At 41.1% G+C, this 20,618-nt stretch overlaps 1 protein-coding gene across 2 annotated transcripts in view; it reads left to right on the top strand.

Moving 5' to 3' along the window:
• The window catches only part of LOC128115613 (phosphatidylinositol-glycan biosynthesis class F protein), a 143,295-nt gene that overhangs the window by 56,416 nt on the left and 66,261 nt on the right, over positions 1 to 20,618 (top strand). The gene's annotated exons all lie outside the window — the stretch shown is intronic.

The raw sequence follows: 20,618 nt of genomic DNA, 5'->3' as shown, positions 1-20,618 counted from the left end.
ACTAGAAGTGACCCATGAGAAGCCCAGACTGGGAATGCAGTACTATGGGAACACAGAGATCCCGATACATCTTCCCTTTCAAAGATGTCTGTCCCACATCCACATCTGTGGTAGAGGAATAAAGGTAATGGACCTCCTGCACCAAACTCTTGGTAGTTCATCTTTGTCCATTCTCCTCTCCCATACTTTGGGCTCTACATGAAGATGTAGGGACAGAGAAGCCCGAGGAAAGGAAACAATGGAGGATGGAGCTGTCTGACTGACTTTGGAAGGAAAGATGTCAGAGAGATGGGCGTACTCTCCAGGCACACCCTCTTTTTCAACTTTCTTCCACTTCAAGTGGAAAGAGTCCTAAAGCAGGTCCACAGTTGATCCGTCATCAGCCTTGAGCTGACCCATAAGGATAGAATCATTCTTACCTCTGAGTTTCCGGATCTGTTTTAGAGATCTGTTTTGTTGCTTGGAAGCCTAGAAACACACAAAGAGAAACCAAGTCAGGGTTACGTTCTAGTTTGGGGATTTTATTGACAACACATCTCATCTTATCTAGGGGATAGCGATATGTTTTGTCAGTTGTCATCTGCAAACATATCATTAGTTACCATCTCATTTATTTAGTTGTGAATAATGGATTACATATCCTAAGGGACCAGCAAGATGGCTCTGTGGGCACAGGTGTTTGACACCAATCCCGATGACATGAGTCCCATCTCTGGAGCCCACATAGTAAAAGGAGAAAAGCAATTTGCACAAGTTGTGCTCACCTCCACCTGCATGCCATTTGTCCATGCGTGCACCCACATGCAAGTTAGTAAGTGTTTAAACAAACCTAAGTCCTAGATTATTGTGTGTAGTCCTGAGACTCTAGAGGTAAATATGAGTCCTGTGCTCTAGAGACTTGCATTAGTAAGGAAAACAGTCAACTAAACAGATAAGATGCCATGTGGGTGCCAGCAAAATGGCTCAGTGGCTGAAGGCACCTGTTGCCAAGCGTTGGCAACCTATGTTTAATCCCTGTGGCCAGTATGGTAGATGAAAAGAACTGAATGTTTAAAATAACCCTGGACTTGAATTATAACCTGTTTTTATGTTCAAGCTATTTCTGTATTATTTCTCCTGCAGTTGTACATAAAATGGTTTTACATTTTAAAAAAGGGACAAATACTATAGAATTGTATTACATGAAATATATAGACTACACAAATTCATAGAGATAGAAAGATTAGACGTTATCTCAAGATGGAGAAGAGAGGAATATAGAACAATGATTTTCTAAGTACAGAATCTCTGTTTTATGTGATGGAAAAGTCCCACAAATGGACAGTAGTATCAGGACATAATATCATAATTGTAAAATCAATACAATTAATATAATTATTGAGTATCATAAATATAATTATTGAATGAATACTGCAAATGTAATCAATGAATACCACAAATGTAATTATTATGAGTATAATTAATGAATATTATGAGTGTAATTAATGAATACCATGAATGTAAATAATAAGTAAATAAGTAAATAAATGAAAAGAAAGGTCTGCTAATTGCCAAAAGTAACCACAAACAGAAGTGTAAGGGAGCAATTTACTGGACCAAAAATTAAGACATACCATAAAACAAGTTCATAAGAACAGGAGCAAGCAGGTAGAATTTAAAAACAAAAAAGTTCTGAAATAATCAGGAGGCAGAGGCAGAAGAATTTCTCTGTGTTTGAGGACAGCCTCAGCTAAATAGTGAGTTCCAAGACAGCCAGGGTTATATAGAGAAACCTGTCTCAAAACAAACAAAAAACCCTAAACCCAGCTCTGAAATAAATTCACTTACATATGGCAGCTTAATTGAAGAGAGCTCCACATAGTGACAAGAAATGATTCCATAGCTGTGATAAGTGCTGTCAACTTGCGAAAATCTAGAATCATGTGGACCTGTGCCTCTTAGCATGCCCATGGGGAACCATCTTGATAACCATTTTTTCAAGTGTGAAAAATAATGTGAATTTTTTGTTGTTGTTGTTGTTGTTTTTCATTTTTCAATATAGGAGGGTTTCTCTGTGTAAATCTGACTCCCCTGGAACAACTCTGTAGACCAGGATGGCCTCAAACTCAGAGATCTGCCTGCCTCTGCTTCCTGAGTGCTGGGATTAAAGGCGCGCACCACCTCCTCACCACCCCATCCCCCCACTCCTGGCTAGTAATGTGAATTTTAAAGTATTCAAATGTGAAAGACTAGAACAAAGAAAATAAATCGATTAAAAAATTCTGGGGTTGGGGATTTAGCTCAGTGGTAAAGCGCTTGACTAGCAAGTGTAAGGCCCTGGGTTCGGTCCTCAACTCTGGGGAAAAAAATTCCTACCACCTTGGACAATGAACTAATTAAAGAAAACTTTTTAAAAACTCTAATAGCTAAAATAGATCTTAAATTTCTCATCATACACATGAAAAAAGTCTGAAGTGAAAAATGTATTAACTAGCTTGATTTAATTATACAATGCAAAAACAAAACATATTACGCTTCATAAAGATGTATTTGTTAATAACATTGTTTATTTATTTATTTATTTATTTATTTATTTATTTATTTTTGTTTTTCGAGACAGGGTTTCTCTGTGTAGCTTTGCGCCTGTCCTGAAACTCACTTGGTAGTCCAGGCTGGCCTCGAACTCACAGAGATCCGCCTGGCTCTGCCTCCCGAGTGCTGGGATTAAAGGCGTGCGCCACCACCGCCCGGCCTTGTTTATTTTTATGTATATGAATGTTTACTTGTATGAAAGTGAACCACATGTATGTCTGGTGCCCCTCTGAGTCCAGAAGATGGTGTCAGATCCCCTGGAACTAGAGTTACAACAGATGGTTGTGGCATACCGTGTGGATTCTGGGAATCAAACCTGGGTCCTCTGCAAGAGCAGCAAGTGCTCTTAACCACTAAACAATCTCGCCAATCAGTATCATTTTAATTCAGCAGAAGACACCCCCACATGCTCATTTACAAGTTCTAAGTGACAGATTTACCACTTATTCCAAGGCCCTGGGGCCTGCCAGCAAACTTGGCTTCACACTGAAAAGTACAAGGCCTGAAGGGGAGTCCCCAGAAACCTTTAGCCACAGGCTGCTTGTGTGGTTCCCAGTCTCTATTAGTTACTCCTAATGCTGTCCCAAAAGCAGGCTGAGGAAGGAACGGTTTAATTTGGCTCACAGTCTGAGGGTGCAGAGCATCATGGTGGAGAAGGCAGGTGTTAACTGGTCACATTCCAGTCACAGTCAGAGAGAGATGACTGGTGGTATTCACTCGGCTCACTTCCTCAATTTCATTCGAGACCACAGCCCATGGAGCCATGCTGCCTACATTTTGACTGGGTCTTCCCACCTTAGTTAACACAGTCTCTAAACTCCCTCACAGGCATGCCTGCAAGTTTGTCTCGTAGAAGACTGGAGATAGCATCGTGTTCACATGATCTGAGTGGTCCTCCAAACACCCTCAAACCATGAATTTTAAAGTGTTTCTGAATTGATGGTGCCATCATTAAAGGCAGATGAAATGCTTTGAGTGAATTCCTAGACTTCCAAACCCACTGTAAAGCCAGGTTGTGGTGGCTCATGCCTGTAAACTCTCCACTCTGGAGGCTGACATAAAAGAATTACCATGAGTTTGAGGCCATCTTAGGATGTCTAGTAAGTTCCCAGCTAGCCTGGGCTACAGAATGAAACCCCATTCCCAAACAGAACATCTTTACTTGGGTGGCAAATGCCTTTAATCCCAGTGATGTATATGAAATGTCTATGAAAAAAAAATCTCTCCTATTCAATTGAAATTTCCATGTAATGAAGGATCTGAAGAAGGTACCTATGGTGCAGCAGGGAGAGATAGAATTGAGCCAAGAAACACAGGAGCTACGGTAGAAGAGCCCCAGAAAGTGAGGGCAGAAAGAATGTAGCAAGACATTACTTGAGGATTAACAACACTGAAGAATATAGAAACCCCGGACTCTCAGCTCCATTTTCCAAGAGTCTAAAAACTGCTTTTTTTATATGTATGTTTGTGTGTGCATATGCATGTGCATGTGGGTACACAGGTGTGCAGGGGTGTGCCTGCTTATGTGGCATGTGCACGTGGAGGCCAGAGGTCAGCCTCAGGCGTCATTCCTCAGGTGCCACCCACCTTGATTTTTGAGACAAGGTCTCTCATTGGCCTGGAGCTTGTCAAGATCTGAACTGTCTGGGCAGGGAGCCCCAAGGATACGCCTGTCTCTACCCCCAGCCCAGTGCTGGTATTACAAGTGTGTGCCACTGAGCACAGATCTCTTACACAATTCTAGGAATGGAAGTCAGGTCCTCACGCTTGTAAAGCAAGTACTTTACTGACTGACAGATCTCCTCATCCCTAAAAACTGCTTCGAAGCAGTCTGTTCTTTGACTTAATAACTAGAAACTCGTGAGAACTGAGAAGCATTGATATGTAAGTGTTAGGACAGCAGAAGCCAAAGAACAGCTGAATTAAGTAGATTCAAAAATGCTGAAAACGGAAGAGGAAGAATCTTAATACTTGGCCCTACATAAAAGAGTAGGCATATCCGCATGAGCAGTAAGGGGAAGAGCTGCCGTGTTCTTAGAAATATAGGGCATGAGAAAACAACAGAATAAATTCCTTTTTTTTTTTTTTTTTTTTTTTTTTGGTTTTTCGAGACAGGGTTTCTCTGTGTAGCTTTGGGCCTTTCCTGGAACTCGCTTTGGAGACCAGGCTGGCCTCGAACTCACAGAGATCCGCCTGCCTCTGCCTCCCGAGTGCTGGGATTAAAGGCGTGCGCCACCACCGCCTGGCTAAATTCCTTTTTTTTTTTTTAAGATTTATTTATTATATACACAGAAGAGGGTGCCAGATCTCATTACAGATGGTTGTGAGCCACCATGTGGATGCTGGGAATTGAACTCAGGACCTCTGGAAGAGCAGTTGGTGCTCTTAACCTCTGAGCCATCTCTTCAGCCCAGGATAAATTCTTGAATGTGCTATAAGAAAGCAAGTGTGTACCTAGACTTGTACTTAGTGGAACTACTCAAAAATGTAAGATAGAGTGCAGAAATTTGTTAATAAACATAAACATAGTACACGTAGTGGGCTGGCCAGAACTTACAGAATGATGATGAGTCTGAGTGTTTGGAATTTATCCAAAGAATGTGTGGAGGTTTAATGTGACAGAGACACGTGCCCATCAGTGTTTCCTGCAGCACTATACATAATAACTGAGTTATGGAACCAACCTATGTGTGCAACAATGGAGGAATGGATGTTAAATGTGTGTGTGTATACACAATGGACTTCTTCTGTCACCAAGAACAAGGCTACATAGTTTTCTCAGGAAAAGGGATGCTTTATAGGAACTCCTATAAAGCACCTAAGCCAGCCTCAGAAAGACCAACATCAAATGATTCTTCTCCTTTGTGGTTCCTAATTTCATAGAGTACATAACCTCACAGATGTAAACATGCCATGAAAGTAGAAATGACTGGAAGAGTTAAGGACACTGTGGGGAGACAGTGAAGGAGAGTGGGGAGGGAGGGGACTGTGCGCAGTGTAACAGTACCAGATACAGTAGATACACACAGTGAAATGATGTTTAAATAATGCAGGACTATTTTGACATAGCACAGTGGTCAATACACTACACCATACTAATAACACAAAGTGGGGGTTGCCATGGTCATAGCAATGGTGCAGAAAAACCAAACATGTACTCATGTGGTTTGTTGTTTTTTTTTTTTTGAAGACACTCAACAAAATGGAAATACCTGGGAACTCCCCCCAACATACACTGGGTCCAGTGTTATCCCCCAACTTGATATGTTGAAATCCTAACCTGCAAAGTAATGGTATTGGTAGATGGGGTGTTTGGGAGGTGGCTATGTCATGAGATGGAAAAACTACAAAACACTGTTGTAGAGAGTAAATAGTAAATAAGACATCCTTTGTTCATGATCAGAAGGTTTGATAGTAAAATGACATTACCAACACAATGTATAGATTCTTTAGGGATGCTGTGTAATCCCTACCCAAACCCCAGTGACCTTTTTTGCATAAATGAAAACCCTGTCCTAAAAATCCCTATGGAATTACAGAGATCCCTCAGGATCCAAAACAACCTTGAAAAAGAACAGTCAGGGCTGGAGGGATGGCTCAGCGGTTAAAAACACTGGCTGCTCTTAGAGAGGTCCTGAGTTCTCAGCAACCACATGGTGGCAGGCAGGGATATATGCAGACAGAACATTGTATGCCTGATAGATAGATAGATAGATAGATAGATAGATAGATAGATAGATAGATAGATAAAAAATAAATAAAAAGAACAGTCAGAAGACCCATACTTTCTGATTTTAAAACTTTGTACAGAGCCAGGTGGTGGTGGTACACACCTTTAATCCCGGCACTCATTCAATGGTGCTGAGACAACTGGATAACCACATGTAAAGGAATGAAGTTGGGCCTTTTACTTCATATTATATTTAAAAATGAACTGGAGATGGAGTGAAAACCTAAACGTAGGAACTATTTAAGTTATGAAACTCTTTCCAGATAAAAAAGAGGCCAAGAATTAGGCTTGGGGAGATGGTTCAGTGGTTAACAACAGCACATACTGCTCTTGCAGAGGACCCAAGTTTGATTCCTAGCATCCATATCACACCACTCACAATCCGCTGTAACTCCAGATCCAGGGGGATCCAGCACCTCTGGCTTTTGCTGGCACCTGTGCTTATGCTCACACTCACAATTACACAAACACACAATTTTATACACACACACACACACAACACACCTTTTTAAAAATAATAATAATAAATCTAAGCAAGAGAAAGGAATGTAATGGTTAATTTATGCCGACTTGGCTAGGCTATGGAGCCCAGTTGTTTGGTCATATATTAGTCTAGAACATTTCTTTGACAGTAATTTTACATATGATTAACATTTAAAATCAGTACACTTTAAAGCAGATTGCCTTCCATACTGTGAGTGGGCATCACCCAATCAGCTGAAGGCATTAAGAGCAGAGGCCAGAACTCCCTGAAGAGGAAAGAATCCTTCCACAAGACTCAAGCACACAAAAGTGGACCCATTTTTCTAGCCTGTCCTGTCCTGCAGTTTGGGCTTGGGACAATGACATTAACTCTTACCCAAGTTTGTCTATGAATTTCAGAGGAGCTATGAGAGCCTATTTCTTAACCTTAGTATATCCTCCTTTGGTGTGTGTGTCTGTGTGTCTGTGTCTGTGTGTGTGTTTGTGTGTGGTGTGGGTATGTGTGTGCATGTGTTGTGTATGGTATGTATGTGTGTGTGTGTGTGTGTGTGTGTGTGTGTGTGTGTGTGTGTGTTTGTGTGTGTGTGATAAAGAACAACCTGGTCTTTATTCCAGATTCTTAGTACAGAACTCCAAAAACCCTTGCAATTCCCTGAGTATTGAGGGTGTCTATTACATTAATGAGATGGAAATTCGGATTTGCTTCTATTTTTAATTGAGGAAGCTGGAATAATCATCATTCTAAAATCTAATTAAGACTTGACCAGTCAATATATATATGCATAGATGTATAAATCCCAAACAAAATGTCAGCAAACTGAATCTAATGAATCTAATTAAAGTATTGGGACCAACATTACAAATGTGTTATATGTATCCTAGGAATTCACAGCTGGTTTATTATCTTACATTCTCATGCAACTCAGTACATTGATTGAACAAACAAGAAAAAATATATGACCATCTAAATAGAGGCTGGAAATATACTTAATATTTAGCACCCAGTATAAAGAGATTTAATTTAAAATTTTAGAAGATTTTTTTTAAATTAACACCAATTCTTGCTAAAGCTTCCTTAATTTGGAAGAGAATATTTGAAAAACCACAGAAAACATTATACATAACTGGTGAATTATTGAAATTTTTCCTTGACTTAATAAAGAGACAGATGCCCACAACACATTGCTACTGAATATTGTACTGGAAGTCATAATAATAAATGAAGGCAAGGAGAACCAAGATATAAGGTTGGAAAAGAGGTAATAAAACTGTTGTTATTTACACATGGCATGATTTAGAGAATATTCCTACAGGAGGATAAAGTCAAAGTGATACACTTAGCAGGGTTCTCTAAGCAGCTCAGTGTGGAAAGATCTGTTGTGTTCTCAGGTTTCGGCATCATTTGTATAAAATGGTAATTACGAGGGGTGGTGGTAGTGCACATCTTTAATCCCAGCACTGGGAAGGCAGAGGCAAGTGGATCTCTGTGAGTTCAAGGCTAATCTCGTCTACAAAGTGGGTTCCAGGGCAGCCAGGGCTACACAGGAAAACCCTATCTCGAAAAACAAAAAGTAATAAAAAAGAAAGAAAACAGTATTTATAATGTTATTTACAATATTATACCAAGCTTGAAGATGTAGTTCAGTGGTGGACTGATTGCCGAGAGCACAAGACCCTGGATTTGATCCCTAGCATTAAAAATAAGTAAGAAGATAGATATAGATGATAGATAGACAATAGACAGAAAGAGATGATGATGATGATGATGATGATAGATAGATAGATAGATAGATAGATAGACAGACATAGATGATGATGATAGATAGATAGATAAAAATAAAATGCCTTGCCAAATCACACATTATGTGTCCTCTGATGATTATCATTACCTATGAACTATGGCACCTCTCCCTACCAGAAAACAAATTCTGATAAATCTTAGAACCAACTTCCTCATGGTTCTAGTTCATGTTGAGTTACTGAAATAGAATACTTGTGATCAGCTCATTTATGAAGGAGAGAGGTTTAGTTGGCTTCATGGTTCTGGATGTCTAAGAGCCTAGTGCTAGCATGTCCTTAGCTTCGCGTGAGGTCTTTGCGTAGCTTCAACTCACAGCAGACAGGGCCCGAGGAGCAAGTGGATGTGTGTGGAAGACTAAAAGGGGTCCCGTGTCCTGTGGCAGCTAACCCAGTCCTCAGAGAGTGAGGAGCCATGCCTGTGAGACCTTAGTCTAGAAAGAATGCATTAAACCCGCTTGAAGGTCACACTTTCCAACTGCTCTCCTGGAAAATGCATTTCTACATGAGTTCTGGATAAATCTCAACTCACTCACATGAAGTACGAGAGGCAGCAGTTGTCAACTGACAACATGGAGGGGCATTACCATTTTTCCTAATTTCAGAATATTTTATACATGTGTACAATAAAATATAATCATACCTACCCCTCCCCACTCCAACTTCCCCCATGCATACCCCACAATATATCCACCTCCCAACTTCATACTTTCTTTTTTATAACCCACTAAGTCCAATTAGTGTTGCCTAGATGTGTATGGCTACACCGCATGGGTATTTGATCAACAAAGTGTTGATTGTGAAATCGAGAGAAATGACCCTTTTACTCTGCAGATTAGAATACAGAAACATATTGTTCAATCTCAACATTCAATATTGAGTTGGGCTAAATAATAATTTATGCCATTAAGTTTCTGCGTGACTATTGGAATTTAAATCCTGGCGGATTTTTGAGGTATTAAGGAATTACTCAGATTTTATTGTTACATTTTTAGGTGTAATAATGATATTGTGATTAACCTGTTTTTCTTTTGTTGTTTTTTCTGTGTGGAGTGGGGCAGGATCTCAAAATATACATACTAAAACATTTACCATGAAATTATTTCTGATTTGCTTCAAAAGGATGTAGCAAGAGTTAAGTGAAGTCTATGAAGATTTATCAGACCATCTTTTATTTTTTTCTCATACTACCGATTGAATGTGTGGCCTTGTTCAGACTAGGTAGGCTCATTTACCAATTCGGTATGCCTTTGATTTGCCTTCTCCTTCTCCTTCTCCTCTTCCTTCTCCTCCTTCTCCTATTCCTTCTTCTTCTCCTCCTCCTCTTCCTTCTTCTCCTCCTCCTATTCCTTTTTCTTCTCCTCCTCCTCTTCCTTCTTCTCCTCTTCTTCTTCCTCCTCTTCCTCCTTCTGCTTCTTTCTTCTTTCTTCTTCCCTCTTCCTCCTCTTCTTGGTTTTTTTCTGAGACAGACTCCCCCTGTGTAGTCCTGGCTGTCCTGGAACACACTATGTAGACCAGGCTGACCTCGACTCAGAGAGATACTCCTGCACCATGCCCATCCTAACGCTTCTTGAAGTGAATTAAGAGAAAGGCAAGCTGGGCAGTGGTGGCACATGCCCTTAATCCCAGCACTTGGGAGGCAGAGGCAGGCAGAACTCTGTGAGTTCCAGGCCAGCTCAGTATACAGAGTGAGTCAGGAATACACAGAGAAACCTTGTCTCAGAAAACCAAAACAAGGACAAAAAATAAAAGAGGAAGCCATCTATCAACGCTGTCACAACCCCCCTCTCCCCTCCATTCAATTCTTCCTAAGGCCCAGAGGATAGGCATTTAGACAAACCTATAGGGTTCCAGCATGGAGAGAAGTGAGTTTCAAGAGAAAGTGGCTATCACGTACCTCTGTCTTGGCTGCCACCTGTGTCTGGCTCTGATACCAAGGAAACAACACCCATATTCCATAAACCAAGAAACTGAGTAGCGTAAGTCTGAGATCTGTCGGCAGTGGAAAAGCGAGCCCCCATATTAGGGACATTTCTCAAGCCTATGCCCCTCTCAACTACAGAGTGTCTGTCTCTAGACTGAGATTCCATGACATCACAATAGACAGTACCAGGTAAGGCCAGTGTACACTCAGGTCCCAGCTGATGCCCTTCCCTGTGGCTGACCTTGGCTCTGAGCTCTAATAGCCAAAGCTCAGGGAAGAATCCATCTGTGAATCTTCCAGGGTCCAGGCAGACAAACTCATCACTAAGGAAGGAGTGGCTAGGTCAAGTTTCAAAGGTCTTCCAGAATGACTTGTCCTGACTCACACTTTCTTTGCAGCCGGTCACTGTCATAGACTGGGATTGGGTCTACGGCCATAAATTTCACACTGCAGGTTAGAACACAGAGTCAAGTGGAATCTAAGAGAGTTGGGATAGTTGAAGTGGGAACTCTCAGGGACTTTGAGGCACCTGGTTTTCTAAGTTCACAGGTCTCCACATTGCCTAGTTGCTGTTGACCTGACAGACATCACACTACTCAGTGGCCTTAGAGGATCTACAGTCTCACTGCCAAGTTTAGAGTAGTCATGTATCACCACACCATCTTATCAAGTCAACACAGTGCAAACAATATTGATGTGATCAATTCATGTGATCAAAATTATTCTTTTCATATAGGAACACTAATGAACCACTGACTGGTAGGCACCATTTCAGAAGACAAAGTCTCCCCCCCCCCACACAGACACAGTATTTTCTGTCTATAAGGGCAGTACAATTAATATTCTTGGGAAGCCCACTAAAAAAGAAATAGTTAAATAAATACGGTGTGCATGCTTTATGAAGCACTGTGCAATTTCTACAAGGATTTTAATTATAAAGAACTCTGACTTGTACATTGAGCACATGCTATATGGCAGGTGCTAGCTGTATACCATCCTGGAGTCCTAGTTACATGCTATTATGATCAGGAATTCTGCTTTTGTTTTTTTTTTTTTCAAAACAAAGTTTCTCTGCATAGCCCTGGCCATCTTGGAACTCACTCTGTAGACCAGGCTGACTTTGAACTCAGTGATCCACCTGCCTCTGCATCCCAAGAGCTGGGATTAAAAGCATGCACTACCACTGCCTGGCAGGAATTCTATTTTTTAATACACTTTTTATTTCGTAGTAATCACAAAAGCTGTAATAGTAGTAACTAAACCCCATTTACCCTTTCTCCTCTATCCTTAGCATCTTTTTTAAAATTTATTTTATGTGTATAGATATTTTGTCTGCATGAATGTCTGTGTACCACATGTGTGCCCAAGAGAGTCAGAAGAGGGCATCAGATCCCCTGGAACTGGAATTACAGACAGTTGTGAGCCACCATGTGGGTGCTGGTACTCAGCCCAGGTCCTCTGCAAGAGCAGCTAAGTGACCTTAACCACTGAGCCATATCCCCAACCCCACTCTTTTGTTTTAACCACAAGATAGCCTTGGAAGAAATAACCACTGTGTGTGTGTGTGTGTGTGTGTGTGTGTGTGTGTGTGTGTGTGTGTGTAGGGTATTGGGGGATGTCAGGAGGAATTCAATGCTTCTTTTTAATTAATTAACTGGCTCTAATTTTATAATGATGTATAATTCGTACCTCACCTTCTTCTCAGAACCCAGAGTTCCCTAGACTGCTGAACGAAGCAGGCAAGCATAGTTGGTAGTTTAGCAACCTGGGACTCCACTTGGTTTGGGCTATACACACACCCCTCTGCTAACAATGTGCTTGAAATCTGAGACATTTACCCACACATACAAGTGTCAGCTCCTCTCCAAATAATGCACCTATCCTGCACTGAGATGCATACACACCCTCTCTGAACTATAGAATAAGTTTCTCCTCCCCTTAACAATCATCAAACATAGACAGAGTCTATTCAAAAGTATTCTCGGTACATATGCCTGAACTGGTTTAGGGTAGATGCACAATAAGGTAAACTTTGTCTTCAAAGTGAACTTTTAGGGAAATCTATTTGCCATGGTTAACTGCTGGCCTGAGCTGCCTACTGGGTCTGGAATGGCACTTCCCACTTCAGGTGTCAGGCCGCAAGGGCCATGCCCAGTCCTAGTCCTTGCTCCCAGAGCTTCATTTTCCTCCCAGCAGTAAAAGAGGAAGGACAACATCTGCCATGTTGTCAGTTCATCAATTCATAGAAACATGAATGGACATCAAAGGAGAGTGGTCCTGGAACAGTGGGAGTCATGAGTGTAATTAATGAATACCATGAATGTAAATAATAAGTAAATAAGTAAATAAATGAAAAGAAAGGTCTGCTAATTGCCAAAAGTAACCACAAACAGAAGTGTAAGGGAGCAATTTACTGGACCAAAAATTAACACATACCATAAAACAAGTTCATAAGAACAGGAGCAGGAGCAGACAGGTAGAATTTAAAAACAAAAAAGTTCTGAAATAATCAGGAGGCAGAGGCAGAAGAATTTCTCTGTGTTTGAGGACAGCCTCAGCTAAATAGTGAGTTCCAGGACAGCCAGGGTTATATAGAGAAACCTGTCTCAAAACAAACAAACAAAAAACCCTAAACCCAGCTCTGAAATAAATTCACTTACATATGGCAGCTTAATTGAAGAGAGCTCCACATAGTGACAAGAAATGATTCCATAGCTGTGATAAGTGCTGTCAACTTGCGAAAATCTAGAATCATGTGGACCTGTGCCTCTTAGCATGCCCATGGGGAACCATCTTGATAACCATACCTGGGGCGCCACTGTGGTGGCGCCATTCTCTGACTAGGATCTGAGACTGAGTCAGTGGGGAAAGAGAAGTGAGCTCCAGTTTGGACTCATCATTCATCTCCGCTTCTTTACTGCAGATGCAACGTGACTCGCTAGCCTAAGCCCCTGCAGTTGTGACCTCCTCTACCACGATGGACCAATGGACCATAACCTTGGGTGATGGTGGGCTGAAGTGAACCCTTGCCCCGTTAAGGCTCTTTTGTTAGGGCATTCTGTGACAGCGACAGAATAGAAACTAAGACAGTGGCAAACAGTGAGAAAAATAAAAGTGGATCATTTCTCAATATGGGATTCAGAGATGGGCTCTAAGTGGGTTGAGAATTCAAATGTTGAGGGGCTGGAGAGACGGTTCAACTGCTAAGAGCAGGGGCTACACTTACAGAGGACCCAGGTTCCGTTCCCAGCACCCAATGGTGGCTTATAACTTCAACTCCAGTTTCAGAGGATCTGATCTCTTATGACCCCTGGAAGTACCAGGCAACATGTGGTGCACATGTACACTTACTTGCAGGCAAAATCCTCATATATATAAAATAAAAAAAAATCTCAATTTTTTGAAAGAATTCAAGTGTGAAAAATAATGTGAATTTTTTGTTGTTGTTGTTGTTTTTCATTTTTCAATATAGGAGGGTTTCTCTGTGTAAATCTGACTCCCCTGGAACAACTCTGTAGACCAGGATGGCCTCAAACTCAGAGATCTGCCTGCCTCTGCTTCCTGAGTGCTGGGATTAAAGGCGCGCACCACCTCCTCACCACCCCATCCCCCCACTCCTGGCTAGTAATGTGAATTTTAAAGTATTCAAATGTGAAAGACTAGAACAAAGAAAATAAATCGATTAAAAAATTCTGGGGTTGGGGATTTAGCTCAGTGGTAAAGCGCTTGACTAGCAAGTGTAAGGCCCTGGGTTCGGTCCTCAACTGTGGGGAAAAAAATTCCTACCACCTTGGACAATGAACTAATTAAAGAAAACTTTTTAAAAACTCTAATAGCTAAAATAGATCTTAACTTTCTCATCATACACATGAAAAAAGTCTGAAGTGAAAAATGTATTAACTAGCTTGATTTAATTATACAATGCAAAAACAAAACATATTACGCTTCATAAAGATGTATTTGTTAATAACATTGTTTATTTTTATGTATATGAATGTTTACTTGTATGAAAGTGAACCACATGTATGTCTGGTGCCCCTCTGAGTCCAGAAGATGGTGTCAGATCCCCTGGAACTAGAGTTACAACAGATGGTTGTGGCATACTGTGTGGATTCTGGGAATCAAACCTGGGTCCTCTGCAAGAGCAGCAAGTGCTCTTAACCACTAAACAATCTCGCCAATTAGTATCATTTTAATCCAGCAGAAGACGCCCCCACATGCTCATTTACAAGTTCTAAGTGACAGATTTACCACTTATTCCTAGGCCCTGGGGCCTGCCAGCAAACTTGGCTTCACACTGAAAAGTACAAGGCCTGAAGGGGAGTCCCCAGAAACCTTTAGCCACAGGCTGCTTGTGTGGTTCCCAGTCTCTATTAGTTACTCCTAATGCTGTCCCAAAAGCAGGCTGAGGAAGGAACGGTTTAATTTGGCTCACAGTCTGAGGGTGCAGAGCATCATGGTGGAGAAGGCAGGTGTTAGCTGGTCACATTCCAGTCACAGTCAGAGAGAGATGACTGGTGGTATTCACTCGGCTCACTTCCTCAATTTCATTCGAGACCACAGCCCATGGAGCCATGCTGCCTACATTTTGACTGGGTCTTCCCACCTTAGTTAACACAGTCTCTAAACTCCCTCACAGGCATGCCTGCAAGTTTGTCTCGTAGAAGACTGGAGATAGCATCATGTTCACATGATCTGAGTGGTCCTCCAAACACCCTCAAACCATGAATTTTAAAGTGTTTCTGAATTGATGGTGCCATCATTAAAGGCAGATGAAATGCTTTGAGTGAATTCCTAGACTTCCAAACCCACTGTAAAGCCAGGTTGTGGTGGCTCATGCCTGTAAACTCTCCACTCTGGAGGCTGACATAAAAAAATTACCATGAGTTTCAGGCCATCTTAGGATGTCTAGTAAGTTCCCAGCTAGCCTGGGCTACAGAATGAAACCCCATCCCCCAAACAAAACATCTGAACTTGGGTGGCAAATGCCTTTAATCCCAGTGATGTATATGGAATGTCTATGAAAAAAAAAATCTCTCCTATTCAATTGAAATTTCCGTGTAATGAAGGATCTGAAGAAGGTACCTATGGTGTAGCAGGGAGAGATAGAATCGAGCCAGGAAACACAGGAGCTACCGTAGAAGAGCCCCAGAAGGCGAGGGCAGAAAGAATGTAGCAAGACATTACTTGAGGATTAACAACACTGAAGAATATAGAAACCCCGGACTCTCAGCTCCATTTTCCAAGAGTCTACAAACTGCTTTTTTTATATGTATGTTTGTGTGTGCATATGCATGTGTACGTGGGTACACAGTTGTGCAGGGGTGTGCCTGCTTATGTGGCATGTGCACGTGGAGGCCAGAGGTCAGCCTCAGGCGTCATTCCTCAGGTGCCATCCACCTTGATTTTTGAGACAAGGTCTCTCATTGGCCTGGAGCTTGTCAAGATCTGAACTGTCTGGGCAGGGAGCCCCAAGGATACGCCTGTCTCTACCCCCAGCCCAGTGCTGGTATTACAAGTGTGTGCCACTGAGCACAGATCTCTTACACAATTCTAGGGATGGAAGTCAGGTCCTCACGCTTGTAAAGCAAGTACTTTACTGACTGACAGATCTCCTCATCCCTAAAAACTGCTTCGAAGCAGTCTGTTCTTTGACTTAATAACTAGAAACTCGTGAGAACTGAGAAGCATTGATATGTAAGTGTTAGGACAGCAGAAGCCAAAGAACAGCTGAATTAAGTAGATTCAAAAATGCTGAAAATGGAAGAGGAAGAATCTTAATACTTGGCCCTGCATAAAAGAGTAGGCATATCCGCATGAGCAGTAAGGGGAAGAGCTGCCGTGTTCTTAGAAATATAGGGCATGAGAAAACAACAGAATAAATTCCTTTTTTTTTTTAAAGATTTATTTATTATGTACACAGAAGAGGGTGTACATAATAGATGTTTGTGAGCCACCATGTGGATGCTGGGAATTGAACTCAGGACCTCTGTAAGAGCAGTCAGTGCTCTTAACCTCTGAGCCATCTCTCCAGCCCAGGATAAATTCTTGAATGTGCTATAAGAAAGCAAGTGCCTACCTAGACTTGTACTTATTGGAACTACTCAAAAATGTAAGATAGAGTGCAGAAATTTGTTAATAAACATAAACATAGTACACCTACTGGGCTGGCCAGAACTTACAGAATGATGATGAATCTGAGTGTTTGGAATTTATCCAAAGAATGTGTGGAGGTTTAATGTGACAGAGACACGTGCCCATCAGCGTTTCCTGCAGCACTATACACAATAACTGAGTTATGGAACCAACCTATGTGTGCAACAATGGAGGAATGGATGTTAAATGTGTGCATATACACAATGGACTTTTTCTGTCACCAAGAACAAGGTTACATAGTTTTCTCAGGAAAAGGGATGCTTTATAGGAACTCCTATGAAGCAGCTAAACCAGCCTCAGAAAGACCAACATCAAATGATTCTTCTCCTTTGTGGTTCCTAATTTCATAGAGTACATAACCTCACAGATGTAAACATGCCATGAAAGTAGAAATGACTGGAAGAGTTAAGGACACTGTGGGGAGACAGTGAAGGAGAGTGGGGAGGGAGGGGACTGTGCGCAGTGTAACAGTACCAGATACAGTAGATACACACAGTGAAATGATGTTTAAATAATGCAGGACTATTTCGACATAGCACAGTGGTCAATACACTACACCATACTAATAACACAAAGTGGGGGTTGCCACGGTCATAGCATTGGTACAGAAAAACCAAACATGTACTCATGTGTTTTTTTTTTTTTTAAGACACTCAACAAAGTAGAAATACCTGGGAAGTCCCCCCAACATACATTGGGTCCAGTGTTATCCCCCAACTTGATATGTTGAAATCCTAACCTGCAAGGGAATGTTATTAGTAGATGGGGTGTTCGGGAGGTGGCTATGTCATGGGATGGAAAAACTACAAAACACTGTTGTAGAGAGTAAATAGTAAATAAGACATCCTTTGTTCATGATCAGAAGGTTTGATAGTAAAATGACATTACCAACACAATGTATAGATTCTTTAGGGATGCTGTGTAATCCCTACCCAAACCCCAGTGACCTTTTTTGCATAAATGAAAACCCTGTCCTAAAAATCCCTATGGAATTACAGAGATCCCTCAGGAGCCAAAACAACCTTGAAAAAGAACAGTCAGGGCTGGAGGGATGGCTCAGCGGTTAAGAGCACTGGCTGCTCTTAGAGAGGTCCTGAGTTCTCAGCAACCACATGGTGGCAGGCAGGGATATATGCAGACAGAACATTGTATGATAGATAGATAGATAGATAGATAGATAGATAGATAGATAGATAGATAGATAGATAAAAAATAAATAAAAAGAACAGTCAGAAGACCCATACTTTCTGATTTTAAAACTTTGTACAGAGCCAGGTGGTGGTGGTATACACCTTTAATACCAGCACTCAGCCAATGGTGCTGAGACAACTGGATAACCACATGTAAAGGAATGAAGTTGGGCCTTTTACTTCATATTATATTTAAAAATGAACTGGAGATGGAGTGAAAACCTAAACGTAGGAACTATTTAAGTTATGAAACTCTTTCCAGATAAAAAAGAGGCCAAGAATTAGGCTTGGGGAGATGGTTCAGTGGTTAACAACAGCACATACTGCTCTTGCAGAGGACCCAAGTTTGATTCCTAGCATCCATATCACACCACTCACAATGCCCTGTAACTCCAGATCCAGGGGGATCCAGCACCTCTGGCTTCTGCTGGCACCTGTGCTCATGCTCACACTCACAATTACACAAACACACAATTTTATACACACACACACACACACACACACACACACACACACACACCTTTTTAAAAATAGTAATAATAAATCTAAGCAAGAGAAAGGAGTGTAATGGTTAATTTATGCTGACTTGGCTAGGCTATGGAGCCCAGTTGTTTGGCCATATATTAGTCTAGAAATTTTTGACAGTAATTTTACATATGATTAACATTTAAAATCAGTACACTTTAAAGCAGATTGCCTTCCATACTGTGAGTGGGCATCACCTAATCAGCTGAAGGCTTTAAGAGCAGAGGCCAGAACTCCCTGAAAAGGAAAGAATCCTTCCACAAGACTGAAGCACACAAAAGTGTACCCATTTTTCTAGCCTGTCCTGTCCTGCAGAGTTTGGGCTCAGGAGAATTCTTACCTAAGTTTGTCTATGAATTTCAGAGGAGCTATGAGAGCCTATTTCTTAACCTTAGTATATCCTCCTTTGGTGTGTGTGTCTGTGTGTCTGTGTCTGTGTGTGTGTTTGTGTGTGGTGTGGGTATGTGTGTGCATGTGTTGTGTATGGTATGTGTGTGTGTGTGTGTGTGTGTGTGTGTGTGTGTGTGTGTGTGTGTGTGATAAAGAACAACCTGGTCTTTATTCCAGATTCTTAGTACAGAACTCCAAAAACCCTTGCAATTCCCTGAGTATTGAGGGTGTCTGTTACATTAATGAGATGGAAATTCGGATTTGCTTCTATTTTCAATTGAGGAAGCTGGAATAATCATCATTCTAAAATCTAATTAAGACTTGACCAGTCAATATATATATGCATAGATGTATAAATCCCAAACAAAATGTCAGCAAACTGAATCTAATGAATCTAATTAAAGTATTGGGACCAACATTACAAATGTGTTATATGTATCCTAGGAATTCACAGCTGGTTTATTATCTTACATTCTCATGCAACTCAGTACATTGATTGAACAAACAAGAAAAAATATATGACCATCTAAATAGAGGCTGGAAATATACTTAATATTTAGCACCCAGTATAAAGAGATTTAATTTAAAATTTTAGAAGATTTTTTTTTAATTAACACCAATTCTTGCTAAAACTTCCTTAATTTGGAAGAGAATATTTGAAAAACCACAGAAAACATTATACATAACTGGTGAATTATTGAAATTTTTCCTTGACTTAATAAAGAGACAGATGCCCACAACACATTGCTACTGAATATTGTACTGGAAGTCATAATAATAAATGAAGGCAAGGAGAACCAAAACATAAGGTTGGAAAAGAGGTAATAAAACTGTTGTTAGCCGGGCGGTGGTGGCGAACGCCTTTAATCCCAGCACTTGGGAGGCAGAGCCAGGCAGATCTCTGTGAGTTCGAGGCCAGCCTGGGCTACTAAGTGAATTCCAGGAAACGCGCAAAGCTGCACAGTGAAACCCTGTCTCGAAAAACCAAAAAAAAAAAAAAAAAAAAAAAAACTTTAAAAAAAACTGTTGTTATTTACACATGGCATGATTTAGAGAATATTCCTACAGGAGGATAAAGTCAAAGTGATACACTTAGCAGGGTTCTCTAAGCAGCTCAGCATGGAAAGATCTGTTGTGTTCTCAGGTTTCGGCATCATTTGTATAAAATGGTAATTTCAAGGGGTGGTGGTAGTGCACATCTTTTTTTTTTTTTTTTTTTGGTTTTTCGAGACAGGGTTTCACTGTGCAGCTTTGCGCGTTTCCTGGAATTCACTTAGTAGCCCAGGCTGGCCTCGAACTCACAGAGATCTGCCTGGCTCTGCCTCCCAAGTGCTGGGATTAAAGGCGTTCGCCACCACCGCCCGGCTAACAACAGTTTTATTACCTCTTTTCCAACCTTATGTTTTGGTTCTCCTTGCCTTCATTTATTATTATGACTTCCAGTACAATATTGATGATTATCATTACCTATGAACTATGGCACCTCTCCCTACCAGAAAACAAATTCTGATAAATCTTAGAACCAACTTCCTCATGGTTCTAGTTCATGTTGAGTTACTGAAATAGAATACTTGTGATCAGCTCATTTATGAAGGAGAGAGGTTTAGTTGGCTTCATGGTTCTGGATGTCTAAGAGCCTAGTGCTAGCATCTCCTTAGCTTCGCATGAGGTCTTTGTGTAGCTTCAACTCACAGCAGACAGGGCCAGAGGAGCAAGTGGATGTGTGTGGAAGACAAAAGGGGTCCCGTGTCCTGTGGCAGCTAACCCAGTCCTCAGAGAGTGAGGAGCCATGCCTGTGAGACCTTAGTCTAGAAAGAATGCATTAAACCCGCTTGAAGGTCACACTTTCCAA

This window comes from Peromyscus californicus, unplaced genomic scaffold (genome assembly GCF_007827085.1).
Source record: "Peromyscus californicus insignis strain IS unplaced genomic scaffold, ASM782708v3 Scaffold_1__1_contigs__length_55948999, whole genome shotgun sequence".
NCBI classification, from domain to species: Eukaryota; Metazoa; Chordata; class Mammalia; order Rodentia; family Cricetidae; genus Peromyscus; species Peromyscus californicus.
Note: the sequence above shows the minus strand (reverse complement) of the source record. Positions and strands in the feature narration are given on the sequence as shown.